The sequence below is a fragment of the Colias eurytheme genome, chromosome 14 (assembly GCF_061535395.1).
Source record: "Colias eurytheme isolate Ceu_HAF_F1 chromosome 14, ilColEury1 Martin Lab GWU primary, whole genome shotgun sequence".
Taxonomy (NCBI): Eukaryota; Metazoa; Arthropoda; class Insecta; order Lepidoptera; family Pieridae; genus Colias; species Colias eurytheme.
The window spans coordinates 7,773,650-7,781,416 of NC_142993.1; the positions used below are offsets into that span (position 1 = coordinate 7,773,650).

Consider the following 7,767-nt stretch of genomic DNA (forward strand, 5'->3'; position numbering starts at 1 on the left):
GACAGTGTAAACGTCAAGTAATAAACCGCAAACTAATGCGCCATGTTTTACCTTTAATGTCACCTCCTAATTTCCTTCACAAATAGGTCATAGAGTAGTGGTGAGATTTAATTATTAACGTTCAAATTTATTGTTTATTTACTAATCTTTGATAAAAACAAGAAAACGCATTCAATGGTACAAAAAAGCAAAAGTATTTTTAGGAGTTCTCACGAACGAAAGTACAATGTTGTGACATAGTTTTTTGAAACATTATCTACTGAAAAAATCCGTTACACTTCTGCTACTCGTAAATATAAAAGTTGTTATAAATACTTAATTATTTATTACCGTTAGAAAGCATGTCAAATAATCAAATTCTTACAATCATAGCTGTGAAAAATAATAAAATCTGTCACATCAAAAAGTACCTACAAAAAACTACAGCCAAATCTACAATTTTCTATTGTAAATCCCTAACAACGTTGTTGTTTCACGCCTGCAACATATGGCTAATGTATAGAAGGGATCTTCAAATGATTGACGGTACGTCTGGTTTTCTTAAGTAGCCGATAGACATGTGTTTATAATGTTATTCATTATAGCTAATCAATATTTCGTAATTTTTAAACGGATAATGTTCCTTGATTAGATCTAATGTGTGCCAATAACTCTCACTACTTTATTGGCTCTATAGAGATGTAGGTATATTATCGAAATATAGAAATATCGAATATAGAATAGATGTATCGAAAGTGATATTCGATAATCGATTTATGATCAGTTATAATTTACGTTATGGGATCACTGTTGGACATGATATTAGATAGAATGGTGTTGCATTATTTTTGGTTTACCGTATTTATTATTGTAAATATTATCTACCTACTTATACATAATTATACTGTAATAATTATTATCAAAGCGGGAAAGGTATCTTTTAAATTTTAAATGATTATGTTCTTTCTGTTGCACTATATACAGCAACAAACTATTATACAACGATTTTAGGTATATTGAAACATACGTCTTATCTACGATTTTTAAATACTATGCAATATGAATTAACTTTTTTTCTGCGATTCATCAAATCGTATAATATTATTCATCCATATGCCAATGCTATCCAGTAAAACTAACATTAATGTTTATTGCTTAAATATAAACACTTACTACTAAAATAAACAAACAAAGCGTGTTCTAATAATAAAAACATATCATCATTTTGATCGACATAATTAAGAGTAGTATAATAATCATTCTTGTTATAACAAACAGCTTCTTCTTGGGTGGCCAAGTACCTTGTAAAAGAGCACTGTTACCAATATAATAGACGTGGTATTGATACCATTATCACATACCACTTATTGATAGAGTTCATAATATAAAGGCTTAGGTATATTAATAATTTTTAAAAGGTTCTCTGTATTAAATAATACCTATAATAGATACGCATGTCCATCTTTAAGTATTAAAAACTCAAAATTATTTATTTGGCAACATGTATTTTGTATATCATAAATGTTTATGGTTTCTGATTCATATACTCGCTATAATTATCTCAATAAAATGTTAGGTATCTGTTAATTGAAATCAATTATTCTATTTAAACTTCCCAAATATACCCAAAATATTCAACTAATTCAAACGCACATAACTAATGGGCGTAAATAGATAATTTGCTAAGGGCCGATTTTTCAATGCCCAGATAAACAGCTAGATAGACTTTATTCTTCAGTTAACAAAATATTCAATTTTTCAATAGACGAATAGGACTTATCTATCGAATAACTACGTTATTTGAGGAATAAATCTATTTGCCGCTCCAACGGCCAGATAGCGCGCTATTCGACTGTTAGGCGTTTGAGTTGACAACTGACGCGTCAAAGAACAATGCCCATTTTTCACCTGAACATGTATAGAAATGAAACAAATCTTAAAATTTAGCTTATTTTATTGTGAACTCATTACGCTTATCATTTTTCTATCAGAGACGTAGGAAAAAAAGATTTTTGTTATTTTTCTAAACTCGTACAAACTTCTTAAAAAATGAAATTATGGTTTTTGAACGTTATCTGTAGAGTTGCTACGTTCCGTTTTACTTGTTGACACAACATTAATAAGGGGAAAAATTAAGTCCAGGCACATTTCCAGAAAAATATATTATGTATATATTTTAATAGAAAACAATGTATCTAGTAGAGCTGGCATCATTGAATATTGTTGTAATTGTTTGGTCGGGCGCAGAACCATTGGGTGTTGTGCCCACATCATGACATTGGTATGGTACCTTGGATGGGCTAGATACGAAGAGAATATATCTGCTCCTGCTGAACGGTTGGATGATGTTGTAGTAAGAGATATAGATTTCGATTTATGAATAAAAATATACCTTCTTATATTAATGTTTCATTTATGATTCCTGTTTTACCCAGATAAGAAAGTTGCTTTACTGTAGGCAAGACTGTTGGTCAGTATTTGATCCACATTATTTTCTTCGCGAGCGAATAACTAGTTCAGAATAAAGTATTGCAATCCTTTTAGTGATTACTCATAAAAATATATTTTTACTAAAAGTAGGTAGGTTCTTTACAAAATGTAGTGATTACCTAACCTACATACTCATTGGCACTACCAGCATAGGTACATTTTGCCTGAGTGAAAGCTCTCTGTAATTAATAGGTAGAATGATATAATTAATTAACTTTTAAATACCTACTTGGTACATATGTACTGCCTACATATTTCCATAGCTATTTGTGTTGATAATTTGCCCGCGACAATTCCTAACCTACAAAGTAGTAATTCGTATTTTTTAAAATTCCTGGCGTTTAACTGGTAAAAGTGAAAACAGGGAATTATTCCCTAATCAAGCACGCAGTATTCCTGCTATACTTGCGGTCTATACATAAACTTTCTTTATCAGGTTTTCAAATGTATGGAAGGTGGGCATTGTCTTTTGAGATATTTTCGTATGTCATAACATAGAGCGTAGAATTATTAACAATTAAACCTCTTTCTATATAATTATAATCAATTAAAATCATATTGAAATTGATGTTTTTGATAGTACTGATGACCATGCCATTGAAAATTTGCCGAACGCTGCCTTTAAGTATGTCGTTTCCATCGTAAAATATATAAATTGAAACACAAATTTAACCAAACTCTTTACTCGAATCAAAACAATAATCAACAAATGATCAACAATCATAGAAGACAAGTGCACTCCTGACGTGAGTCATAATGACGGTTGTTGACAAATTGCAAGATTTGACTCTATCCCGCTCTAACCTGACTAATTTAATATGTTTGTTTCGCCACTCCGAGAGCAGTGCTGCCAATATGGAAATATTTGGTCAGATAGTTATTCATCAAATAAATCACGATTGAAAAATAGGCGAGCCGTAATGAGTTAGATAAATAATTGAATAAATCTATTCGAGGGGTACTTATTAGACTGTTTATCTCGCGATTGAAAAATCGGCCCTAAATATTGCATTTATGCTCTCTCATTTATAATGCAATTTTCATCCCATGCACTCATCTCCGGTATGGTCTAGTGGCTAGGATACCTGGCTCTCACCCAGGAGGCTCGGGTTCGATTCCCGGTACCGGAATATCTTTTTTATTTTTAATCTGTGCTATATTTAAAAAAATACGCTTATATGCAAGTTACTACGTAGCACTTATCTCTACTTTACTTTTTTTTGTTCAAAATAATATGTGAACCGCTATTATTGTGCTGTAGTATATTTTATCGCTTATCTAATCTTTCAACAATATTATCTATGCATCTGTACAATGCATAGATAATAATCCCTAAAGATTTAATTCCACACGTTCCCAGACATCAACAAAGAACAAAGTTTTACGTTTCAACAAAGAGCTCAGTTCGTGACGTATCAAAAACTCCTTTATCTTATCCACAGGAAGTATGTCTAAATGGTCAGTTAGCACTCGAAGTCAGACGAAATCACTTGAGAAAGGCCCATAGACTTCCGACTCCTTAGTATGTAATGTATGAAAAAACTACAGCTGACTCGGTGCAAAATAGAAATACTTAGGCAATATGTAAAGGAATACATATTTACATACCTACCTTCTTCATATTTTGAAGATGTCTTAGGTACTAGTGTATATTTAGTGTGTACTTAGGCACTACCTACGTGTGTAATATAGAGTACATAAAAGTATACATTACTTTCATACGTATAGCACTCTTCTTTATAGAGTAATATTAATTATAGAATAGAAGCCACAGTAAAAACAAAACAGAGGAGCATATTCAAAACAATACCTCATAATATAACGGCCACATATACGTCCATAGTCCACAAGTTTTTCCATCTTTGCCTAGCATTCTCTACTAAAATATTTCAAATGTTACAAGCTATATGCATTATGCTAATATAACGATTTCCTGTTACAAGCCAGGGCAAATACTTCGCGTGTCGATTGACGATTGTCTTAGAAGACATTCTTGGAATATTCAGAAATCACTGTTAAAAAAGCTAGCGCGAAATTTACATTCGAGATTCGATTAGGAATGGAATTTACCCCGTTGTCATGTCATAATATTATTTATGTAGTCCCTATTTTATGGAGACGTAACTATAATTTAGTGTACAATACTTAGAACCGCGGCTTTTTTTAAGAATGATTTAGGGCCATTAAAATGAATCCGCTTTCGAAAGACTAGTTTCCTTTAATTTCGGCTTAGTCATTAATAGAATTCTGATTACTTATCTTTGACCTGCCAAAATTTACTCTTTTGCGTTTTATTTATGGCGCTTTTAATAAGTTTCTCGAATGCCTTATCTGCGCTATTTATTATTCCAGTCGCTATTGTCTTGCTAGATTCTAGAATAATACAGTTATTTTGATATGATAATTTAAGGATGAGTTGAATAGAATGTTGGAATAAATATGACATCATACAGATGTGACTTATGAAAAGAAAGCTTAATAATAATTTTGTAAGCTTACAGTTTGGCAAAAAGAAATATAAATATCTACGTTCGTAGGTTTTTTAATGAGGAATGGGACAGTTTATAATCTAAATAAAGGGATTTACAAACTGAATTAATTAAAATGTTTAATCAGCTTACACAAGATCTAAAATAAACGAAATACAAAAGCAATTTCCGCATTTATAATTAGTTTTGTTAACGCCTCAATCTATTTACGCAACACATTGGCATCGCAAATAGAACATTCAATTAAATGTACTGAGTACTCAATCTATTTAACTAATAGTATTTCAGTAATCACTTATCGATGAAAAAATGCCTTTTCCCATAGAAATTGATACTTATTATACAAACTATAGAAAAACACATAACCTTGTAAAAAGCAAGTCAGCCTGATGGTATTATGTCATAAGATGTCTTGCACGCATTTCCTCCAGTAAACCGGTTAGGAATCACAAGCTTTTTCCATACAGATCAATTCTACTCGACCATTATTTAACTGAACTAATTTTATATTATTTATTAGATTAATATTCTACCCAGTTTATTGCTTTGCCATAAAATACATTGATTTACAAGGTGACAATCTGAATATTAACTCGTAATCAACATGAAAGACTCGTTATTATAGAATTTAAACTGCGGATGTCAATAATTTAAATAATGTATTAAATATGTTTAAATATTAGGGGCTTTATACATTAGCGATCGTAGCGCGCGTTTATCACACACTCTCAGTTATGTTAACGAAAGAACGAAAATTTGATAAATTTTCTTATATTATGTTGTAGACTGATTTTTATATTTTACACGATTTCCTGAATATTCTATTTTAGTTCTTATAGATACAATTGTAGTAAGATAGGTCGATAATCTTGCTATCCCGGGGTTATTCTTTAAATAAAAGTAACCCAATGCACTTTAAATTGTTTTATTCTTTAACTCTAAGTTTCACTGTGAATTTATAAATGCATGTAATTGGAAATTTCGTGTAGAGCATCCATATTTTTTCATTAATATCCTTTCAGGTCATTCAATATTCAAAACGCTCGTTAGTTGACAGCCTAAAATGGAAATTAGGTGATAAATATACGCGAACTTATAATAACAACAAGCTCTACTTTGAAGTTTTAAGATTAAAATATTGTTATTTGCATTGTGATAATATTATTTCGGAATTGTCACATGGATGTTATAATAAAACAAATATTTTGAGTTTCGCCAGGTGTTGTATTCTGGCAAGTTTGTTTGCGAAGTAATTCACAGCATTTATGATCTGAAACCTCTGGTGGATACACAATGTTATTATTGCTATAATTTAGTTCATGATATTCCTCTCATTTGTCTTGTTTCTGCGGGAAAATTAAAATTAAATTTTGGTCAAATTAGCACTGAAAATTTATGAAGTAATTTTATATAAATAGGTAATTTTAGGAAATTAAAAATATTGGTGTTTATTGAAGACTATTTCTAGATATATTATGAACATGAAATTCGAAAGGAAGGCAGGAGATGTCAGCCAAAAATATATACCTACCATAATCAGGTTTTTAGTATCTTAGAATTGTAAGTTAAAAAATCTTATGTAACAATAAGTAATTTACAATATTTAGTGCACATACAATGCTTGAAAGCGAATCCAGTCAACATTATCGAGCGATTATTATTGCCCTTCCTTCTACGCCGTGCGAGTTAAAAGAATACAATACGGTCCTTTAAACAGTTTTAGCGTGACGCTCTAACTTGGAATCTATTCATTTTTCTAAATTTACAAAACGACGCGAGAAAAATCGTGTACAGTGTCATGCAGTGCGCCACGCGACGTTCTATTCAATAAGTATTTTCGTGAAAACAACAATGCGTTTGACGCTAAACATCTATTATGATATCTATAATAGACAAAAGAGTGTTGTACGAGACAATGGCCTTAAATAAAAGGCTGTCGTCATTAATTTTTTTGCTTTTGACACTTAGTAACGGTGCATCCTTTGTACGTAGGAAAGCGGAATTCACAGCGTGTGAGTAATGTAGATAGGGTATAAATCTTTGAATAGTTTGAACTTATCCGCTCGGAAATTGGACTGTTATTTTTGCATCGGTTTTACTGAGATTTTCTTCAAATTATTATTTGATAGTTGTTACCTACTACCTACTTTAATTTTTTTATTAGATAATGCTATGACCATTATGCTATGACTTCGTCCAAACTTAGAACATGAAACAGTAGTAAATTTATTTAAATAAATAATGTTCCTATTGGCATTAAGTATATTACAAGGTTTGAATTTGCTAGTTTAGCTCTTTACCAAACAAAGTTTTTATGTCTACAAATATGTTTGAATACGTCAATATTATATCACCTTTATTTATTTATTCAAATTACCAATGACACATTTCATTTTGGGAACGTTAAATTTTCTGTTCTGTTGTAAATTAAAAACAGGAATTCCAATTAATTTTTCAAATACGCTATCAATCACTCACATAATAGAGAATTGATAAAACACTTCATCCGAATATTATCGCTAAAATAGATATCGACAAAAAATTAAAATTTTATTTTTCATTTATAATAAAAGCAAAAATAATCATGTGTGACTGGAATTCCAAAACTAAAACTGCCATTTACGTCCTTGTTACAAGCGGATCTAATCGGTTAAATTTATTCGATTTGTTAACTTTTTCAATACGTTAACAACAATACCGTTTAAGATTCTATACGATCTACCCAAATTAGTAACGCAGCAGTGTCACCTGAGCCGAAAAAGGGAGACCTCACGCGGAACAAAGACGTATATTTTGGTTTCCAATGGTG

The 7,767-nt window shown here is 30.9% G+C and overlaps 1 non-coding gene across 1 annotated transcript; it reads left to right on the plus strand.

The window, feature by feature from the left end:
• Positions 1–3,527: 3,527 nt before the first annotated feature.
• On the plus strand, positions 3,528–3,599 carry TRNAE-CUC (transfer RNA glutamic acid (anticodon CUC)). The gene has a single exon. It is a non-coding gene; the product is annotated as a tRNA-Glu (tRNA).
• Positions 3,600–7,767: the final 4,168 nt, after the last annotated feature.